The following is a 23,432-nucleotide window of genomic DNA, read 5'->3' as shown; positions in this document are numbered from 1 at the left end:
GCTACGGAATGCTCATGGGTGTGTCCTGGAGTATTCAGTCATTCTGACACACATCACCCCAGTTCAGTAATCCCACCTCCCAACAGCCAACAGCATTGTAGTAAATACCCTTCTGTGCCGGAACTTCTTCTCCAGGCTAGTCTTCCAAATGTTGAATTGCTTAACTGACTGAGCCACCCAGGCACCCTTCATAGATATTACCAAATTTGCTTTTGTAAAATATAACATTTCATCCACCCTTACAGTCCAGTGTAAGGAAGCAGTGACTTGCCAGCCCTGGATGTTATCTGATTTTTTCATTTTTGCTGATCAGACTTGTGAAACTTGAATCTTACTGTGGTTTTGAGATCACAGTTCTCTGGCCACCACAGGAAATAATCATCTTTTACAGTTTATGGGTGATCTGAATGCCTCTTCTGTAATTTGCCTGCATTTTACTTTTTTCTCTTTGTCTTCTTTTTGTCAATTTATAGAAGCCCTTTGAGTATAAAAGTTAAACTTTTGCCTGTGCTGTGTCTTTTACACATGCACACATGCACACACACACCTTGAAGAAGTTAGAGACATTGAAGAGGACCCAAAAAAGCTCCAAATAATAAATCAATATCAGCCAAGAAATAAGAAAGTCTCTTATGTTCTGAAACAAGATTCCTATGAAGAATAAATCACTTGAGAAAGTCTCAGATCATGGCACCTCCTCTCACCCTCAGAAGGTAAGGTCAACTGCTATGTAGGAATGGAAGGACCAGGACATCAAGATGGAAAGCACTGTACAACCTCAGAACCCAGGAAAAAGAGGACATACTGAAAACCAGCTCCAAACAGGTCAGACATGAAGAAATGGGGGAGCAAATATAGTAATCTTCCCAATGTGAGATTAACAAGATTGTGCTCAAAACAAGGAGGAGAAATTTCTTTCAGTCATATTTTATTCCCACTTCAAAGTGAAACACATGGAGAGAGTGGAAGGAGCACTTTTGAAGACCTGTACCAAATTTACACGTGCACACACACACACACACACCACATTCTTTTTTAGAAGCCACTGATGTTCGTAAGCTAGGAAAACAACAGAATAAACCAAGAAATAGCAATATTTGCATCAAGGAAGAAGGGGGGGTGGTCAGTACAAGAAATAGGTTAAAGGCGGTCTCAATGTGGCAGGCCAGCCTGGACAACAAGCATGAGCTGGAGGTGCCAGGACAGAAACTGACAGGTTCTCTGCTGGGATGAAGCACCTTAGAAAGAATGTCTTTATGCATTTGACAGGTCTAATAGGGCATTTTTTAAAAACAAAAAATAAGGATTGGTATAGACCTCCCCGCTTAGGGGAAGATAAGCTCCAAGACCCCCAGTGGATGCCTGAAACCACAGATATTACCGAATCTTCTTTATACTTTGTTTTTCCTATGCATACATGCCTATGATTAACTTTAATTCATAAATTAGACACAGCAAGAGACTGACAACAATAACAAATAATAAAATAAAACAGTTATAACAATGTACTATAATAAAAGATATGTGAATATGTTCTCCCTCTCAAAATACCTTACTATACTATACCATACTCACTCTTCTTGTTCTTGTGATGAAGTGAGATGATAAAATACCCATGTGGTGAGATGGACTGAGGTGAATGACATAGACATGTGATGTAGCATTAGGCTACTACTGACCTTCTTGAACCACAATTGACGGGGCAAGAGGTGACTGAAACTGTGGAAAGCGGCACCACAGATAATTGGGGACTACTGTACATGGACAATGAAGCAAATTTTTAAAGCCAACTTTAAGAATAACAAAAGTAGGACCAGAAAAAAAACCCCACAGTATACTGCTATTGCCTCTGCAGTGCATAACATTACATAGCCATAGCCATAGCAAATTATTAATTTTATAACAGACTATTAGTTTTACCCAAATTTTTCTAAACCCAAGTGGAGAGATGGGGAGGGGGTGGAGGTTGAGAGAGAGGGAAAATACAGAGAGTGAAATGGGGGTCACGGATAAGGACTAAATCCTTATCTGTCATACAGACTCTCAACAGCTCATGTCAAAAATGTCTCATGGAGTAGTAATAGTATAAGCATATTATTTAGAAATCTTGATCAACTCAGTATTCAACTCATAGTTTGTAAAATGCCTACCATGTGGCAGACACTGTTCTAGGCACTGGGCCATGAGGGCGAGCAAAGCTAGCCCCTGAAGAAGGGGATGTGAGTGCTTCCATAAAGCCGAGCCAGCAAGTGGACAGGTGTGGTGTGATGGGCTGGTCTTTTTTGTCAGTCACATGCTTTTAGTGCAATTTGAATGTTTAATTCTGTCCACGTATTGTTTCTATAAAAACAAGCGTTAATAATTGTGTCAGAAACTCTAGGCTGGCTCACTTAACACTCATTCTTACTTGCTTTCTTCCTTACTTCTCTCTTCTACAGGGACAAGAAAAGTAAAATACAGGATTTCCCTCCTCCCGTGCCATTCAAGTGTCTGTGGGACACGGTCAGGTGGGATGTGACAAATGTCCTTGGAAAGGACCGCCCACATCCTGTCCCTGATCCCAGCTTGTGCCTGCAATTCCATTGTTCTCTGTCCACCAGGAGGGACAGGGCGCCTGCCTGGGGTGCCAGAGCAGGATCCCTGACCACGGCATTGAGCTCTGGGCTATTTGCCCAGCCTTTTCTTGACTGGAGTAGAGAAACTCCTTGGTTTAAAAACACTGGTTGCAGTGTTTTCAAATGATCTAATGCCACATGCAGGTGAAGATGAAGGGAAGGCAAGGACAGAGTCCAGGCAGGAGCTGAGGTGAGGCCACCAGGTAGATGTGACCCAGCGTGCAGCAGAAGCAGGTTGTTCTGTTACCTGCTTTGGACAACAAAGCAAACCCGACCTCACTCTTGCCGATTATGCTTCTGGGAAATCTCTGTTGCTACAGCAACCAAGGGCATTATTCATAGCCTTGCCGGTTGCTAGTTCCTCAGCAGGAATGCTGAGAGGTATTCCTGAATCTCTGAATCTGTTCTTTACCAAGGAACTAGAAAATCTCCAAAGGCAGATTCAGGCTAACTTTGGTGCTTCCTTACCCCACATATAGGAATGGAGACCCCCCCTAGAGGTAGCCCCTTAAGCAGAAGGTGTCCTCAAGACCCTCTTTTTCCCCTTTCCTCGAGTCCAAAGTAGTCCCCCGTTTTGCCCCAGTCCAGCACAAGATATGGGGTGCATGGTTCCCTACACTAAATTTCCTTTATAGTAACACACATGCATGAAGATGAGTTTTTGTTTTTGCAGAACAAAGTGGACAGGTATGATGAAAAGATGGTGTTTCTCCCAGTCACAGAAGACATTACCCCCATCATGCAAAAGTTCTGAGAGGTTCTGGCCTCTCCCAGGCCCAGTGGGCCGAGACCACAGCAACCCCATCTGGCCTAGAAGGGGCATGCCCCTGACAGACCCTGTGAGCCCCCCAATGCCCACTGGAGCGTTGGAGGCACTGTGAAGGTGGGCTAGGATTCTGGCAGGTTTATTCAACCCCACACAGAACAATGGGGTGGAATGAGATGGTGAGAACATTCCAATTCAATGTGTAATCAAGGAAGATTCTAAAAATATTGGAGAATTAAGGTATTGTTCACTAATTACAGTTGGGATAAAGAGACAGCAATTAAAAGTAATGAATGCATCAAAGTAAACTTACATAATTATCAAATATAAGCAGCCAAATTATGTTCAATACTAGTAACAGAGAATGCCTTCACCAGGTGGGTGCCTGGCTGTTCAATGTCCAAAACAGTGAAAGGGATTCTCCAATGAGAAGAAGGATTTGAAGGATGTCTTTTAACCAAAGTTCTCTGTAACTTCTTTTATTTATTTATTTATTTATTTATTTATTTATTTATTTAGGTTTATTTATTTTGAGAGAGAGAGAGAGAGAGAGAGCGTGCGTGTACATGCACATATGAGTAGGAGAGGGACAGAGAGGAGAGAGAGAGAATCTCAAGCAGGTTCCCCCCTCAGCACTCAGCACAGAGCCCAATGCTGGGCTTGATCTCACAAACCATGAGATCATGACCTGCCCTGAAGTCACGAGTCAGACACTTAATGAACTGAGCCACCCAGGTGACCCTCTGTAACTTCTTTTAAAAGTTAAAATAAAGGAAAGTAAAAATAAAGGTCCACACAGAACTGGCCCAGTTCCATGCAGATCAACTAACTCCAAGCTTCTCCTAAGGGCCCCTGAAGGCATGGGGTGCTGTGAGTGCCTAAGAGCTTGCACTCAAACCTGGCCTTCCAGATCATTCTGGAAATATATTTGTCAGAGTAGGAAATAGAAGGTGCTCTGTTAAGCAAGCATCACAATGTTTGCCCATTTGGATGTGGCCTCCTCTTGTTTCTTTGTGAGTGCTGGCAGCATTGCAGTCAGGAAAGGCTGTCAACACCTCCCACCTCCCACCTGGGGGCTCCCAGACAGTTGGCTAAGGGTTGGTGGGCAATCCAGACATGAGGGCTCTCCGTGTCCCATGAAGCAGCCCTTGATTCCCCTCCCCTGAAAGACAAATCTGAGATGCATTGCTGAACGTTCCATGGGATCAAGCAACCAGAAGCAAGCTTGCTCTGCTGCTTTCTCTCCTTTCTGTCCCCTGCTTGTCTCTCAGTCACATGCCAGTCACATTCCCAATTCAAAGACTCTTGCATGAGCCTGTGTCCAGGACACGACAACAACTCACTTGCTCTGGTTGCCTACACAACCTCAATTTATGTTCCTCTCAGTCCCTTGAGTGTGCTCTCCTACTACCCTTGTCCTCTTTTTCTGTTAAACTCTTAGGTCACAGTGGTCCTCTCTGACCTCTCCCTCTCACAGCACCATGTCCCCTCCCTTTGCAGAGCTGGTCTCAATGCACCCAATTCCCACTCATTAGCTGATTGCCACCACAGTCTGTGCTGGGCAGAGTAATTCACCCCAGGTAGGTCTAGCACAAGCACACCTTACTCGGGTACTGAGGGCTCCCCACCCCCCCCCCCACATATACTGCTATTTATGGGGTCTTGGAATGCTGAAAGGAATCAGCCAGTTGTATGGGGTCAGGTGGGGGGCCTGACCCCACACAAAGGAGTTGCTTGGCTAGAAGGTCTGTGGACAGCATGCTGGCCATACCAGTGGATGGCTCAGAGGCTAATGACAGTCTATCTCCTTGGGCTCTTCCTCAGGGCACCCCAGGCATGGTGACTCAGGTACTGTTTGGGAGCAGCCCATCGTCACCTTTGAGAATTTCTCTGGTAAGTATAACTCTACCCTTCTTCCTCACCAACCCCCATGCTATGGAAGATTTATTCTGTAGGAAGAGGTAGTGCCTGAGACATTTGCTACTCTCCAAATATCTATGCACCACCACCCCCAGATCCCCATTTGCAACTCCCACGTCCCCAAGTCAGCCCCACTCTTCTAGCCAATGGCTGGGAACAGAAACATCACTTGGAGACTGAAGAATTTGAGAGCATGCATGCAACTCTCTAGCTCCCTGTCCCCCAGGAGAGGAGTGATGGAGTCACAGAACACAGCAGTAGGGTCCTGGAGCCATTGCTTCCAAGAGAGCTACCCTGGAGAGGCATGGCAATAGACTGGAGGAGAGATGCAGGCAAGAGCAGGTGTTCAGTTGTCCAATAGCATGCACTTGTGGGCATATCAGTTAAAGAGTCTCCATATACACTGTAAAAGTCTAGAAATAGATGTTCACCAGCTCACTGTTATATCTCCAGCACCCAACACAGTGCCTGCAGTAGGAAGTGCTCAATAAGTTTTAGAATGAACTAATTAATAGACCCTTGGATATCTCCCTGGGACCCTAGGGACACAGGAATCTCTGCCCTCAGGACCTACCTTCTGGGTGGTTTAATTGCAGTCCCCGCCTGCACCCAGGCTGGGCCCCCACTTCCAGACCCTGAAAGCAACCACACACCAGAAGGGGAAAGGGGCATTCATAGGCCACAGAAGGGCCAGGCCAGGCAGGACCAGGAGAGCCACCCGTGGCAGGCCCTGCTGGCCCAGGAAACAGGAACATGGGTCAGGAAGGAAAGGAAGAAGACACAGGCATTGCAGGCTCTGGTTTCAGTTCCAGATGCGGGCCCCAATGGCCTTTGTTGGAGCAACTAGTATTGCACATACAAAGTCCCACAGCAAACAAACAGGAACATAGGCACCGTGTTCCTGGTCTCGCAAGTCCTCTGGCAAGCTGCCTTGTCAGACCAGGTCTGGTTAAGATCACAGACAGACATCTCTCTACTTCTAGGTTTACCGATGAGCTTGATTAAAGCATTTGGTTCCCTGTTGCTGGGGGTTTGGACAAGGAAGGGCTGCTCCCAATTTCCTGTATTTTTAAGCTCCCCGTGATAGTTCCATGACAGAAGACACTGTGTGCTTGTGAAATTTTTTGTTGCTCAAAGTGAGTAAGCCCCAGTGAGGTCATCTAATGAAATGCTGCTAATGGGGCATGAATGAGGCTTTGCGATTGGTGCAGGGAGTTTCCTGTAAGGGTTTTTCTGAAGCTTCATGAAATTATTGGTATCTCCACGCTGCAGCAGATGGGCCACTGACTTCAAACAACATTTAAACAAGTGCCCACTGTGTGTTGACTCTGATAAAAAGGCAAGTTTCCATCATTCCTGAAGTTCAAAGTCAGGGAAGGGAGACAGATATGTCAAAATCCATTCTTTCTCTTGATAAGTATGCACTGAGTACCAGCCATGTGTCAGACAGTCAGACTGGGGATACAGCAAAGAACAGTTCTTAAAAATATACCATACTTTCATGGCGCTTACACCTGATGATTGGGAATGGACAATAAACAAACAAACAAACAAACAAACAAACAAAAAACACATGGAGATTACAGGGTATATGAGGTGGGGGAAATTATGTAGAGGAAGAGGAGCACTGGAGAGGTTGCCTTTTAAACAGGGTGGGAGTGGAGGGAAGCTTCATGATAGAGTGATGGCTGAGCAGAGACCTAAGGCAGGTGAGGGAGCAATGTGCTTCTGGGAAAGGGGATGCCCCAGGGGAAAGATACACCTGGGGGAAGGGCACATCTATGGGAAGGGCCAACTGAACATAGGCTCTGGGGAAGAAGTATGTCTCGTTAGCTTCTGAGTGAACAAGGGTGCACATGGGGTAAATGAGAATCAGGGTGTATCCAGGGCCCAGATCACAGAGGGCCGTGGAGCACACATCATCCTTTCTTCATTCATTTATTCATTAATGGCTCTTAGCACCAACTCTGTATGAGGCCCATGGTAGTCAGGGAGGAGTTACCCAGCAAGGAGAACTCATAGTCTCTGGAGACATAGAGCCCAACCACTTTCAGGGCTTTTGTGCTCACTGTCTGCCCCATGTGGTGCTCTTCTCTTGGGCAACCTCCTTGCTTCATCCAGGCACTAACTAGAAGTGATTTCCCCACCCTCTTTTTTTCCATTCCTTCCAGCACTGAGCAGTGCCTGAAATTGTCCTGTTTGTTGACATAACTTTACTCACTTATATGTCCTATCCAAACTCCTTGAGAGCAGGGACCATGTCTTAGAATAGTACCTAGCACACAGTAAATGCTCAGTAAATGGCATGTGAAGCAATGGCATCCTACACTCTGACACTCATCCCTAAGAACCTGTGCCTGTGAGGGCCAGTGTATACACAAGGTTAGCTATGGCTAGACCAAGGAAGCCCCACCACTCCCTCCTTCTCTCCTTCCTTTTTGTTCCACAGGAGAGATGTCCTCCATCTCCCAGGGGCTTCCCAGCTCCCGGGGCTCTAGATCCCATCCTCTCAGAAGCCTCAGGAGCCTCCTTCCTTCATAGTTGACTTTTTTTCCCACTTCACCACCCTCCACTGATTATTGCCCAACACCATGAAGGCATGCTTAAGCTTCTTCCATGTCAAAAATTCCTCTTTCGACTGTTAAAAACTGAGAACAAACTGAGGGTTGATGGGGGGTGGGAGGGAGGGCAGGGTGGGTGATGGGTATTGAGGAGGGCACCTTTTGGGATGAGCACTGGGTGTTGTATGGAAACCAATTTGACAGTAAATTTCATATATTAAAAAAAAAAATTCCTCTTTCACCTTTGTCTCACTACTGTCACTTCCTTCCCCTTGTCATACAAACCACTAGAATTTACAGGCTCTTCTCATTATGTAGCTATGGGACAAGATTCATAGAGTCAGAAACCACTAGAGTACTATGCAGGATTTTGTGTGTACTATGCACAGTGGGATCTTCTTCTAGAGAGATTTGCAGCTTTAGTTACAGTCTCACCCCCAAAGGTTAAGAATCTTGGGGTGTTTACTCCATGTTGCTTATGAATGTAATGGTTTATCAAATATCTAAGAATATTTAACAGTTTATTAAAGAACATCCCTTTCTGGAAGAAGGGATGATCAGAGGCACTTGCCAAGCCTTGTGTCAGGAACTCTGCCCTGAAGGCTGCTTGTCTCTTCTTGGGGGGGTCATCCACCCAGATCTGGGCTGAGCACCCAGAGAGGGAGAGGGCTCAGCAGGGTCAGCTGTGCTCATGGGAGCTGACACACAGGCCTAATGAGTCCCACACTTGCAGCTGACTTCATGTTTTTCTATAGTTGGCACGTACTTGAAAGAATTTCTCAATTATAGTCCAATAGGACCAGCTTCCCTACTTTACCATTTTATCTCAACCTCAGCACATACACAGTAAAATTTTAACAGTTCAGAAGAACATTTTTAGTCATTTGGCAGAAGCAGTATGCCTATTTGCAAATTCACTGGAAATTTTCCAATATGCAATCTCTGGTAATGAGCTCATTACAAAACCTCTTGCAGTGTCCCTGGGGAATTGTACCAAAAAACAGATGTATCCAAGGCATTACTGTTGTTTCTAGATATTTTGTTTTTGTTGCTATGACTGTGAATGGGTTCCTTACTCACTTTATAAAGGGTTACTTGCTAGTATATACAAATGCAACTTATAGTTGTGTTTATCTTGTATCCAGCCACTTTCCTTTATTTTCTTACTATTGCTCCTGAATACTTGCTACCCTTTTTGAGGGAAGACTATACTTCTCCACCCTGTGGACATCAGGTTTTGGTCAATGAATTGGGGGTTTGCTGCTGGATCCTGAGAGGGGAAGCAGTGTGTGCCCTGTGGATTGTCTGGGTTCAGTAGTTCTTTCTTGGGGTTTCTTATGTGGTCATAGTCAGTTGTTGGCTCAGGCTACAAGTCATCTGAAAGTTCAGCTGGGAAGGACACCTAAGATGGCTCTGTCACATAGCTAGAAGTTAATGTTAACTGTCACCTGGAATCTGAACTGGGGCTCTTGACTGGAACACTCACATATGGCATCTTCATATAGCTTGGGCTTCTCACAGAATAACAGTTCAATTTCATGAGGGAACATTCTAAGAATGAGTATTCCAAGAGTTAGTGCATTAAGAGAAGCTGCAAGGCCTATCATTGGCCTAGCTTCAGAAGTTCAAGAAAGTTACTTCCAGTCATTAAGGCCAGGCCAGATTCTAGGGATAAGGTAAGAGTCCACCTCTTGGTGTAAGGCACATTGGATGCATGCAGAGGGGAAAGAATTGATGATGGCCATCTGTACCTCAGACTTTAAGGACCATCCTGTTGTTCTACTGTGTTCATGCCCAGCATATCCCAGATAAGAGTTACTAGAACTCCTTCAACTGATTCATTCAGGCATGCATATTCATTGAGTTTATACTATATATGTAAGTATCTGGCCTTACAATCCAATGTACTCTCTAGCTACACCCAAGTCCAAGGCAAGGAAGGGGTAAAGGAGATATTGCCTATGCTTGTGAGGCAGACAGGCACAGAATTTGTAGTGATCATATTAAAGAATGATGATAATTACTCTATAACACTTATGTAGCACTTACTGTATGCCAAATACTATTTTAAGTGCTTTACACATCAACCAACATCATGCCTAATGGAGATGATCAGCATACTCATTAAATTTAGGAAATAGGAGTTTCAGTGTTCATTTTTATTGTAAATTTTGGCATAATGTAAAGAAATAAAAACAAAATAAAATATTTAGTTATTAGAAGAAATGAACTATTACTATTTTCAGATATATCCACAGAACACCTAAGAGAATAAACTGACAAACTATTACTATTAAGTGATACAGGTTTATGACCTGGGATCAGCCACTCCCTCTCACTTCTCCCTTCTGATTCTCTGCAGAGCCTTCTGAAAATAGGGAGGGGGAGGGTTGATTCCCTGCCTTGTCAGCTCAAAAGTGTGCTGTGAAGAGCCAGAGAGAGAGTGGATTTGGGGAATGTAAAGATGTGTCTTTGACGCTGAACATTATCAAGCAGTTGCATTAGCTTTAACACTCCTCAGAGAGTGCCTGGGACCAGGAGACACAGGATGAAGGGAGTGGCTCAGTCAGAAGAGAAGATGGAGCTGAGAGGTCTAACATTCGGTGGAAGGACCTTATGGTTGCACTCCCTCTCCACCCCACCCCTTTCTCCGGCATTCCCCATATCCAGTCTCACTTCCAATAACAGCAATTTTGCTTCGGGAAAACACAGGTGCATATTGCATTCCATTATTGTGAGAAAACAGTGAAAACATTTCTTGGCCAAGGGCCCATGGCACAAGCCAACGAAACAGGCTCACCAAGGAATCTGAATCTTGAGCAGGGTAATGCAAAGATGGAAAACAACTGACCCACTGTGTCTCTATTGCTGCTCCCTGAGAAAAGTGTTATCAAGTGGTTTTTGTTTTGTGGGAACTGCCTTTGTTCATGTCCTGAGAAATTGATTTTTCACTTTTTGATTCTGTGAGCTACTCAAATTTCTATCTGACTCTTTCTCCAATCAGCCAAATACTGTTTCAGCTGTTAATGGTAGCAACAAGGTAAGACTCCTGGAAAACTGGGGAGTGACACATGCCAGGCCTTGTGGCCCAGAGACACTAAAATATTCCACTGTCTTGATACCATATGGTTTCACTCTTATGTGGATCCTGAGAAACGTAACAGAAACCCATGGGGGAGGGGAAGGAAAAAAAAAAAAAGAGGTTAGAGTGGGAGAGAGCCGAAGCATAAGAGACTGTTAAAAACTGAGAACAAACTGAGGGTTGATGGGGGGTGGGAGGGAGGGCAGGGTGGGTGATGGGTATTGAGGAGGGCACCTTTTGGGATGAGCACTGGGTGTTGTATGGAAACGAATTTGACAGTAAATTTCATATATTAAAAAATTAAAAAATAAATAAATAAAAAAAATAAAAAAATAAAAAAACAAAAAACAAAAATAAAATAAAAAAATAAATAAAAAATTCCACTGTCTTTACACAACAACCCTATGAAGCAGGGATTGTTGCCCCCGTTTTGCAGATGAAAAAAATGAGGTGCAGAGAAGAAAATGATTAATCAATGTCACAGTGAGTGAATGACAGATAGAATACTGCAATCTAGGTCTGAGCCAGGGTTCTGTAGATACTGCCTCATGTACTCAAGAGCCACCAGCTCACCAGATCTCCAGGCCACCAAGAGAAGGCAGGTGTTTGTTCACCAACTAGATTTTCTCTGCTGGTTCAGGCCTTCCCCATTCCCTGTTGAGCCCCTCTGCCCAACCCTGGTCCAGGGTCTGAGCTGTAGAGAGCCCTTGGAAGGTCCTCAGGCATCTGGTTCTCATAAAATGTTAGCCAGGTCTTATTTTTGAAATAATTTTATCATTCGGCGTTTTGACAAAAAAACCAATTTGGCCATGGTTTCATTTTCATACATTTCTCCATTCTGATTGTAATCTTTCCTAAACTGTCAAGATTCCCAAGGCATGGTTTCCTACTTGGAAGTCAGACTTTTAAGCCACCACCCCGCTCACCTCCCCACTAGAGGACTCAAGTACACAATTTGGCTCTTTGCTAATAATTAGAGTCAGTTAGGCCAGAGACGTTTCCAAGAGAGGCCAAAGTGCTTGTTGGCCACATTGGAAAATGAGCTGCTGAAGAATTCTAAGGGCTATCCTGCCCAGGAGGAGGGCACAAGCCAGGAGGATGTCCCCCTCAGTGGATGCGGGGCCAATGGAGACCGAAATGCTGAGCAGTACCAGCCACTGAGGGGAGCCCTGGGATCTGGGCCCAGTCCCTCCCCTCCTGGCCTCAGAGGGGCGGCCCATCATGCCAGACTTGGTCTGAGCCCCAGCTGCACTATTGCCTAGTGGGGAGATCTGCCGCGTTATTTCACTTTGTATTTCACTTTGCTGAGCATCCTTTCTCATCTGTCAGGTGATTTACCTTTATGGGTTTCTCTAACCCAACTCACTTGGTTTTTGTGGCATATTGGTATACTATATGTACAATAATTTAAAATGTTCTTTATTTTTTTTTTAATTTTTTAATTTTTTATTTTATTTTTGAGAGAGAAAGACTGAACACAAGCAAGGGAGAGGCAGAGAGAGAGGGAGACACAGAATCTGAAGCAGGCTCCAGGCTGTGAGCTGTCAGCACAGAACCCAACATGGGGCTCAAAGTCAAGAACTTCGAGATCATGACCTGAGCCGAAGTTGGATGCTTAACCAATTGAGCCACCCAGGCACCCCTTAAAAATGTTCTTTAAATCAAATTATATCTTTGTTTAAATATATTTTCACAAAGTATGTGTATGTCATCACTGAAAACGTAAAACCACTATCAAATACCATAAATAGAAGATACCTGAAAATAATAACACAACTGTAGAATAACAAATGTAATATAATATATAATTTAATCTTCCCTAACACCAGCTTGGGCAGCACCAGTGATATGCAGACCTGGTTTTGGAAATACTGCTCTAAGGTGTGTGTGATATGACCTTAAATGCCGCCAGCCTGGATGTCCCCGAGTCTTCTAATTATCAAGGATCTCCCTTTCATTAATTTAAAAAACATGCAGCCTGAATCCCCATTCCATGCATTAGGGCAAGACTCTTCCTACGCTCTCTGCCTTACTCTTACTAATACTTTTGTTGCTCTCCAGAACACTTCTGTTTTCCCAAGACTGTGTGAGCTACCTGCTTTCTTGACGGTGCCTGGCTCCTGACAATCTAGGTTCCAACAAGGCCCAAGTTTATATCCCAAAGCTCTCTTCTGAGCTGCAGATTCTTACATCCAACCACATACTTGGCAATTCCACTTGGATATCTTATAGACATTTCAGTTAGTATACTGAAAACAGAACTATTGATCTCTTCCATAAACCTGCTTTTCCCCAATCTTTCCTGTCATGCCAGAGTTATTCCTCAGACTCTCATGTTCCCACAGTCCTGTTCATGGCTATATCCCCCTGCACAGTGCGTGGCTTGGCATAGAGTAGGTTCTTGTATTGGCCAGCTGAAGCTGTTATGCTGCAGTAACAAATGACTCCAAATCCTAGTAACTTAGGACAACAAAGGTTTATTCCTCAATTGTATTTAAGTCATTCTCAGCTTAGCTGGGTCTCTGTTTTATGTCACCTTGGCTCCAGCATCAAGGCTAAAGTGGCAGCCCCTACCAGGCCATGCCAGTCTGATGGCAGAGAAGAAAGCCATAATGAAATTACATGATGGCATTAAAGCTTCTGCTACTACTTGCATCTCACTGATTAAGACTAGTCAACGGGGCTGAGAAGCATAGCCCTCCCATGTGAAAATAACACAGTCCACCACAGGGCTTGATCAATATTTATTGAATGTGGACATAATGAATAGCATTAACCATGGGTCTAGGACCTGGATTTCATGTGCAACTAGAAAATGGGCTTCACACTCAGGTTGCAGGTACATATTTGGGACACAGAGCTTACCTACCAGTTTAGGATATTAACCTGTCACGTGGGCCTGGAGTCCTGGCTTCAACACAAGCCTGGGACAAAATTCTCAGTCTCAGCTTTAAGGCAAGGCACAGTGCAGGAAGTAGACCGTCCTTCCTTCTGTGATCATCACTAACCTGAGATCATGCATCTTCCTGATGTCCATTACCCCCTTCTTGTTGGCACAGTCCCTCTAATGTCATGATTTGTCCCATGGAGAAGACCCCTGAGTAAGCTCTGGACTTCTCTGATGCTCTGCCTCAAGCCACGAACCTTCCAGAAGCCATTGGGAAAGGCCAAGTGCCCATCCTGACTGACCCTGGGAGCCTGCTCTGGTTTCATTCTCAGATGGAGGCCTGGCAGCCAGAAGTCACTTTGTCTCCCTTCCATGTCCTTGCCCAGGCTCGCTGGTACCCTGCGCTAATCCTCCTTCATGTCCAGAGAGCCCCAGGTCTGTAGTCCTGTGGGCAGGTCCACCTCCTGAACTCATTTAGCCCACCTCTCTCAACACTGGCCTGGGCCTCTGGCTCACAGCCCAGCTCCCACACCAGACTCCAATCCATGAGGCCTTGGGGGCAACACACCAGGCCAAGGGCCCATCACATCTTTGGGCTCACTGCCTAAGACTTTCAGAAGATCCTCACAGCTCCTGGGGGTCAACAGGACTGGAGGAATCACTCTGAGCCTTCTATGGCTTGGTCCTTGGGAACCAGAGGCCCACACTGGGTCCTATCAAAGGGGCCATCCATGAAAGTGGGTCAGGCTATGTCAAATCTTCCCTAAACTGGAGTTTTATGCAGGTGGAGACAGAGAGAATAGGAAAACTTAGAAATCAGGATCAATGACTTACAGTCCTGGCAACATCCCAGATAGCTGGGGCTGGTACATAGCCACAGGGGCCTTGGGAGTCAGTGTGGGATTAGGTCTGGATGATAAAAGCTGGAAAGACTCCTACAGACATGTCTGCATTGGTGCAAAATGTCACACATGCACACCAACATCCTATCAATTGGGTTCTGGTTAAAAAGACGCTGGAGCACAGCAAAGCTCTCAGAAAGAAAAAAAGAAGTTCCCCATGCATGCATAGGGGGAGACTTCTAGAACACGCTATTAAATTTTTTTTAAGTGAGGCAAAGAACAATGAGAAAGGTACGGAATAAACTATATATTCTATATGCTTGCACTTCACATAGTCATAAACTTGCACTAGATATACAGAGAGCTCATCAAGTGCCTACAGGGGGCACAAAAGAGCAGGGTAGACCCAGATAGAAGAGCAAATTTTTAGCAGTAAACTTTTTTTATCATTTAGATTTTTGAACCATGTAAACATATTATCTGATCCAAAATGAGTTAACCAGAAAAAGCGAGGGTGCACAGAGCCACCCCCAGCACAGACCAGGAATCTTTGAATCCACAGGCACCTGCCATCACCCCTGACCCCAGCTTTCCTCCCACACCTCTGGGGCTTCACAGAGCCCCCCAACTTTCCAGGATGGAGTCACACTTGGGTCTGAGATTGTGAAGCCTTACAGCAGGACTTGGCCGTGTTGCCTTGTCTAATTTGTATGGTAAGAGGATCCTGCTGTCTTGGCAAAAGGCCTGCTCATGGCCACCCTCCCAGAGAAAAAAAGGACAGCAAGCTTTGTCCTGCTGCAAATGGGGACACAGAAGCCTGGAAACCTGGGATTGGCTCCAGGGAGGAGTTCAGCCAGTGCCCCCAGTTGCCACTCCCGCCCGAATGCCAGAGCCCAGATTATTACCCTGTACCAGGGTAGGTCTCCACTCTCCCATCAGTCAAGGGTGGCCTGAGGGACCAGAGTGCTGCCCCCTCCTCCCAACCACATCCCTGTCTTCTCCCAGGCCTGTCTTTCTTGTGCTGGACACACTTCTTCACCACATCGTCCTCACTCTGAGCTTCGTTCTCTCCTCTCTTTCCTGTCTGCCTGTAGACAATACAGCTCATGGTTCCAGAGAGGCCTCCAGAGCTGCAGCCAAAAGCATTTTGTCCAGAACTCAAAAGGGCTGTCTCCCAGGATGTGGTCCTTCCTGCCCAGTAACTCCAGGGTCTAAAGACAACTGGAGGGGAGAAATGCCTTTGTGGTTCTTGGAAAGACTGCATCCGCTCTGGGCCCCCCACCAGTACTTGCATAATTAGAGGACATGAAGGGACTAGCAGGCTTATCTTTGTGAGGTACCATCTCCCACTCTGAGGCCTTCCCAGGGCACAGACCTTTTTCTTTTTTTCACTTTTTGGCACGCAATATGCACACAGAAAATGAACATCCTTTAAGTGGATGGGTCTTACATGAACATTCCCACATAACCATCACTCAGATCAACAAATCAAACATTACAAGCCCCCAGAGCCCTCCTGGTCTCCCACCCACCTCCAAGGAAAAACCCTTTCTTGATTTCTGGCATCACAGGTTCATTTTGCCTGCTTTGGGACTCTATGTCCCATGTGGAATCACATGGCAGATAATCCTGTGTGTCCGGCTTCTTCCATGCAACATCAGGTAAGCAATCTATGCCGCCCATTCTCACCACTGTATAGTATTCCACTGGGTAAATAAGCCAGTTTATTTACCCACTTAAACCATTGAGGGGCACCTGCCAGGGGCTATTGGGGATAGCACTGGTATAAGCATTCCAGTGTCTGCTTTTCAGTGAGTATACTCCCACACTTCTCTTGAGTGCATTTCTAGGAGTGGAATTGCTGCTTTCTGGAACTTAGGGGAAAAGTCTTGTTGTGACTCTGAAGCTGAAGGAAGCAGATGGACTATCCACATTCATGATCCCAGGCAGGTATATATGGGAAAAGGCACAGAAGAGCAGCCGCACAGAGATGGAGGCCAGACACTGTGCCCTAAAGGGAAGCATCCCCTTGTTGACCACAGGTATGGCCACAAAACCCAGTGGGTTAGGAAGGAAGGCAACAAAGGGTTTTTAGCCCCTTGCCCCCAAGGTCCACATGGACCTTCCTGACTCCTCCCTGTGGGAGAAGGAGTTACTGATTTGATGGATTTAAGCTTGAGCCATTGATCAGCCCTTAATTATTGCAGACAAGACCCAATGCTACCTCTGCATTGATTTCCTGCCTCCTGCTTTACAGGGCTCAGCAGACCCAGCAGAACCTGGGTCCTCTAGGCAAGGTGGTCTCAGTCTCCCTCCTTTCCATTTCCATTTCCTCTCCACCAAGAGAACAGAGAGCCCTGTTGTGGTGACAGTTTGACACACACTCAGCTATGAATAAAGGAAATGAAAGTCTATTTGCTGCTAGTCCCATTGGGTGTCCCCTAGAGCTGAGGATAATGGACAAGGAGGCCTTGGTTAAGTATGTTTGCTGGGCTATAATATTATCAAAATAACTCAAACCACTAAACATTAAAGAAAATGTCAAAAAGTTGAACTTCATTAAAATGAACTTCTATACATCAAAAGATACCATTAAGAGTAAAAAAAAAAAAAAAAAAAAAGACAAACACTTCAAAAAGCTGCCTTTTATCCAAAAAGGGCTCATGACCAGAAAATATTCAGAATCCCTGTAAAAATAAGAAAAAGACAGACAACTCAATTAAAAACTAGCAAGAGATTTGAATAGATATTTCACAAAAAAAGGATACACATGAAATAGATATTTGTTTGGCAAAAGAAGATACATATGAACAGGTTACTTAGTATTATTACCCATCAAGGAAATACAAACTAATGCCCCAATGAGATACTGTGCAGCACACCTACCAACATGGCTAAAATAATATTAAGTGTTGCCAAGAACATAGAACAACTGGGGCTTTCATATACCACTGATGGTAGCGTAAGTTGGTGCAGCTACTTTGTAAGTCATGTGGAAGCATCTAATAAGGTGAACCAATACCTGCCATATGAGCCAACAACTCCATTCCTAGTATATATCCAACAAAAATGAGTGCTCATGTCCCTGAAAAGTTACATTCAAGAATATCCATAGCAACTTTATCTGTTTTCTTAGTCCCAAACATAAAATCACATAAATGTCTTTAAACTCTAGAAAGACTTCTCACCAGGGGCCAAGATGGCAGAGCAGCATGGAAATTTCCTGCTTCTCTCATCCCTGAAATGCAGCTAGATCAATGCCAAACCATCTTGCACACCTAGAAAATTGATCTGAGGATTAATACAATAATCTGCATAACTTGAGCCACAGAACTTGGCAGGTATCAGCACAGAGAGGTGAACTGGGGGAGAAAGAAGACATGGAGGGTAGGAAGCTGGTTTTGCTTATGGAGAGAGGACAGAGACAAGGGGGAGGGTACAGGAAAAGCACTCCCCCCAAAAGCAGATGGAGAGAAAAAGAAAAGGTGGAATCACCCACAAGGGACTTAATAAGAAAGGGAGAAAGGAGAAGGTTTAAATACCATAAATACCCTGGAGAACAGCCACAATTGCTGATGTTGGAACAAGGACGTCGGAGGGTGCTGAAGCTTGGCGCCAGATGTGTGTTGTGATTTACCACAATCCCTGAAACGCTGCTGCTACATGATCGTGTGACCTGGGGCGGGCTGGTACTCGGCAGCAGTATCTGGGCATCTGCAGCAGCACAGTCCGGCAAACGTTCCTGGGTGCCGCCGGCACTGACCATTCCTCTCCCAGAGGGTCTGAGCGGGTCAAAGCCACAGAGCACTCAGATGTGAGGGGTTGGGAAACACAGCCCCATCTGAGATAAAATTCGGGAGGGAGTTGCCGCCTGGCAGGTTGAAGGCTTGCTCACGGACAGTGTAGAAGCAGGGAGTGGATGTAACCCGGAGACAAAGGAGGGGTGCTTGATTGCCAGTCAGTGATAGCACAGAGTTCTGACCCTAGGGATCAGGTAGCTGGGTGACCCATTTTCACCCCTCCCAGGCATGCGCACACACAATCCACTGCAGTAAGCTAAGCAGCGCCATCTAGTGGAGAACGGAGCCGTTACTCAAAGCCCTTCCGAACTGTGCCAACTGCACTCTTGAGGAACACCGCAAGTCTCTCGGCCTATTTAGTTTATGGACTATAAAGCGCTTCATAGTTGGACTTCTAGGAGAACCAATGTAATTTCACTCGTATTTCATTATGTTCGCTGGTCCATCTATTCAATTTTTTTTCTTGTTCTTGAATACAGAAAGAGAAAAAAATTATTTTTATTTTCCATTTTTATAAAAAAGATTTTTCTTTAATTTTATTCTACTCTATTTTTTATTTTTGTAAATTTTTTAATTCTATTTTGCTTTCATCATTTCATTTTATTCTATTTTATCGTATTCATTTTTTTAATTTTCAAATGTTTTCCTACTTTTTCCCCCTTCTTTTTCTTTTCTTTTTTTCCCCGTTTTTCTCTATTCTACCAAGCTTCTTTCAACAACCAGACCAAAACACACCTAGGATCTAGCATCCTTTATTTGATTGTTTGTGTTGTTTTTAATTTTTTAATTTAATTTTTAATTTTATTAATTCTTTTTCTTCCTCCAAAATGACAAAATAAAAGAATTCACCCCAAAATAAAGGACAGAAAGAAATGACAGCCAGGGACTTAATCAACACGGATACAAGCAAGTTGTCTGAACCAAAATTTAGAATCACAATAATAAGAATATTAGCTGAGATTGAAAAAAGCATAGAATCCCTTTCTGCGGAGATAAAAGAAGTAAAAGCTAGTCAGGATGAAATTAAAAAAGCTATAACTGAGCTGCAATCTCGAAAGAATGCCATGGTGGCAAGGATGGATGAGTTTGAGCCATGATTCAGTGATACAGAAGACAAACTTATGGAGAATAATGAAGCAGAAAAAAAGAGGGAGACTAAGGCAAAAGAGCACTATTTAAGAATTAGAGAAATCAGTGACTCATTAAAAAGGAACAACACCTGATTCATAGGGGGGCCCAGAAGATGAAGAGAGAGGAAAAAAAGGTAGGTTTATGTGGACAAATTATAGCAGAAAACTTTCCTAACCTGGGGAAAGACACAGACAACAAAATCCAGGAAGAACAGAGGACTCCCATTAGATTGAACAAAAACTGACCATCAACAAGGAATATCACAATCAAACACAAAATACACAGACAAAGAAAGAACATGACAGCAGCAAGGGACAAAAGTCCTTAACCTACAAGGGAAGACAGATGAGGTTTGCAGCAAACCTATCCACAGAAACTTGGCAGGCCAGAAAGGAGTGGCAGGATATAGTCAATGTGCTAAATCAGAAAAATAAGCAGCCAAGAATTCTTTATCCAGCAGTCTGTCATTCAAAATAGAAGGAGAAATAAAGAGTTTCCCAGACAAACAAAAATGAAAGGAATTCATGACCACTAAACCAGCCCTGCAAAAAATTTTAAGGGGGACTCTCTGAGGGGAGAAAAGATTAAACAAAACAAAAAAGACCAAAGGCAACAAAGACTAGAAAAGACCAGAGAACACCACGAGAAACTCCAACTCTGCAGGCAACACTAATGGTCGTCAAAAGAAAGCTGGAGTGGCCATATTTATATCAGACAATGTAGATTTTAAAATAAAGACTGTAACAAGAGATGAAGAAGGGCATTATATCATAATTAAGGGGTCTATCCACCAAGAAGACCTAACAATTGTAACCACTTATGCCCCCAATGTGAAATAGCCCAAATATATAAATCAATTAATCACAAACATAAAGAAACTCATTGACAATAAGACCATAATAGTAGGGGACTTCAACACCCCACTTACAACAATGGACAGATCATCTAAGCAGAAAATCAATAAACAATGGCTTTGAATGACACACTGGACTGGATCAACTTAGATATATTCAGAACATTTCATCCTAAAACAGCAGAATACACATTCTTCTTGAGTGCACATGAAACATTCTCCAGAATAGATCACATACTGGGACACAAATCAGCCCTCACCAAATACAAAAAGATCAAGATGATACCATGCATATTATCAGACCACAACACTATGAAACTCAAAATCAACCACAAGAAAAAAATTTGGAAAAACAACAAATACTTGGAGACTAAAGACATATTACTAAAGAATAAATGGGCTAACCAAGATGTTAAAGAGGAAATTAGAAAGTACATGGAAGCCAATGAAAATGATAATACCACAGCCCCAAACCTCTGGGACACAGCAAAGGCGGTCATAAGAGGAAAGTATACAGCAATCCAGGCCTTTCTAAAGAAGGAAGAAGGGTCTCAGATACACAACATAACCTTACACCTTAAAGAGCTGGAAAAACAACAGCAAATAACACCCAAAACCAGCAAAAGAAGGGGAATAATAAAGATTAGAGTAGAAATCAATGCTATCAAAATAACAACACAACAGATCAGTGGAACCAGAAGCTGGTTCTTTGAAAGAATTAATAAAATTAGGGGTGCCTGGGTGGCTCAGTAGGTTAAGCATCCAACTTCAGCTCAGGTCATGATCTCGCAGTTCATGAGTTCAAACCCCGCATCAGGCTCTGTGCTGACAGCTCAGAGCCTGGAGCCTGCTTCAGATTCTGCCTCCCTTTCTCTCTGCCCCTCCCCTGCTCACGGTCTGTCTCTCTCTGTCCCTCAATAATAAATAAACATTAAAAAATTTTTTAAAAATAATTAATAAAATTGATAAACCCCTAGCCAGTTTGATCAAAAAGGACCCAAATAAATAAAATCAAGAATGAAAGAGGAGAGATCACAACCAACACTGCAGAAGTACAAACAATAATAAGATAATATTATGAGCAATTATATGCCAATAAATTGGTCAATCTGGAAGAATTGGACAAATTTCCAAGAAACGTATAAACTACCAAAACCGAAACAAGAAGAAATAGAAAATTTTAACAGACCCCTAACCAGTAAAGAAATTGAATTAGTAATCAAAATTCTCCTCAAAAACAAGAATGCAGGAACAAATGGCTTTCCAGGGGAATTCTACCAAACATTTAAAGAAGAGTTAACAGGGACACCTGGGTGGCTCAGTTGGTTAAGAGTCTGACTTCAGCCTAGGTCATGATCTCACTGTTCCCAAGTTCAAGCCCCGCATCAGGCTCTGTGATGACAGCTCAGAGCCTGGAGCCTGTCTCAGATTCTGTGTCTCCCTTTCTTTCTCTGCCCCTCCCCAATCCATGCTCGCTGGCTCTCTCTCTCAAAAATAAATAAGTTTTTGAAAAAATTTTTTTAAAAATAAAGAAGAGTTAACACCAATTCTTTTGAAGCTGTTCCAAAAAATAGAAATGGAAGGAAAACTTCCAAACTCCTTCTATGAAGCCAGCATTACCATGATTCCAAAACCAGACAAAGACCCCACTAAAAAGGAGAACTATACACCAATTTCCCTGATAAACATGAATGCAACATACTCAAAAAGATACTAGCCAACTGGATCCAACAATACATTAAAAAAATTATTCACCATGACCAAGTGGGATTTATACCTGGGATGTAGGGCTGGTTCAACATCTGCAAAACAATCAATGTGATACATCACATCAATAAAAGAAAGGACAAGAACCACATGATCCTTCTCAATAGAGGCAGAGAAAGCATTTGATAAAATACAGCCACATTTCTCGATAAAAAACCCTCAAGAAAGTAGGGATAGAAAGATCATACCTCAAGATCATAAAAGCCATATATGAAAGACCCACCACTAATATCATCCTCAATGGAGGAAAACTGAGAGCTTTCCCCCTAAGGTCAGGAACACGACAGGGATGTCCACTCTCACCACTGTTATTCAAAATAGTATTGGAAATCCTAGCCTCAGCAATCAGACAACACAAAGGAATAAAAGGCAACCAAATCAGCAAGGAGGAAGTCAAACTTTCACTCTTCACAGATGACATGATATTCTATATGGAAAAACCAAAAGATCCCATCAAAAAACTGCTAGAACTGATCCATGAATACAGCAAAGTTGCAAGATATAAAATTAATGCAAAGAAATCGGTTGCATTCCTATACACCAATAATAAAGTGACAGAAAGTGAACTCAAGGAACTGATCCCATTTACAATTGCCCCCCAAACCATAAAATACCCAGGAATAAACCTAACCAATGAGATGAAAACTCCATACACTGAAAACTATAGAAATCTTATGAAAGAAAATGAAGAAACAAAAAAATGGAAAAATATTCCATGCTCACGGATTGGAAGAACAAATATTGTTAAAATGTCAATACTACCCAAACGAATCTACATATTCAATGCAATCCCTATAAAAACAACCTGGCATTCTTCACAGAACTAGAACAAACAATCCTAAAATTTGTATGGAACCAGAAAAGACCCTGAATAGCCAAAGCAATCCTGAAAAAGAAAACCAAAGCTGGAGGCATCACAATCCCAGACTTTAAGATGTATTACAAAGCTGTAATCATCAAGACAATATGGAAATTGCACAAAAACAGACACTCAGATCACCAGAACAGAATACAGAACCCAGAAATGGACCCACAAACATATGGCCAACTAATCTTTAACAAAACAGGAAACAATTAGAAAAACTAAAAGGCAACCGAAGGAATGGGAGAAGATATTTTCAAACAACATATCAGATAAAGGGTTAGTATCCAAAATCTATAAAGAACTTATCAAACTCAACACCCAAAAACCAAATGATCCAGTGAAA

At 43.5% G+C, this 23,432-nt stretch overlaps 1 long non-coding RNA gene across 2 annotated transcripts; it reads right to left on the bottom strand.

Moving 5' to 3' along the window:
- Positions 1–17,276: 17,276 nt before the first annotated feature.
- LOC125929721 (uncharacterized) lies at positions 17,277–18,484 on the bottom strand. Of its 2 annotated transcripts, none has more exons than XR_007459943.1 (3): positions 18,216–18,484; positions 17,862–17,951; positions 17,277–17,360 (listed from the first exon to the last, which is right to left on the bottom strand). It is a non-coding gene; the product is annotated as an uncharacterized LOC125929721 (long non-coding RNA). The 2 variants fall into 2 exon arrangements; XR_007459944.1 differs by having other exon boundaries at positions 18,225–18,484.
- Positions 18,485–23,432: the final 4,948 nt, after the last annotated feature.

The sequence above is a fragment of the Panthera uncia genome, chromosome A2, assembly GCF_023721935.1.
Source record: "Panthera uncia isolate 11264 chromosome A2, Puncia_PCG_1.0, whole genome shotgun sequence".
In the NCBI taxonomy this organism is placed as follows: domain Eukaryota; kingdom Metazoa; phylum Chordata; class Mammalia; order Carnivora; family Felidae; genus Panthera; species Panthera uncia.
The sequence above is the reverse complement of the archived record's forward strand: the minus strand, read 5'-3'. Positions and strand labels throughout refer to the sequence as shown.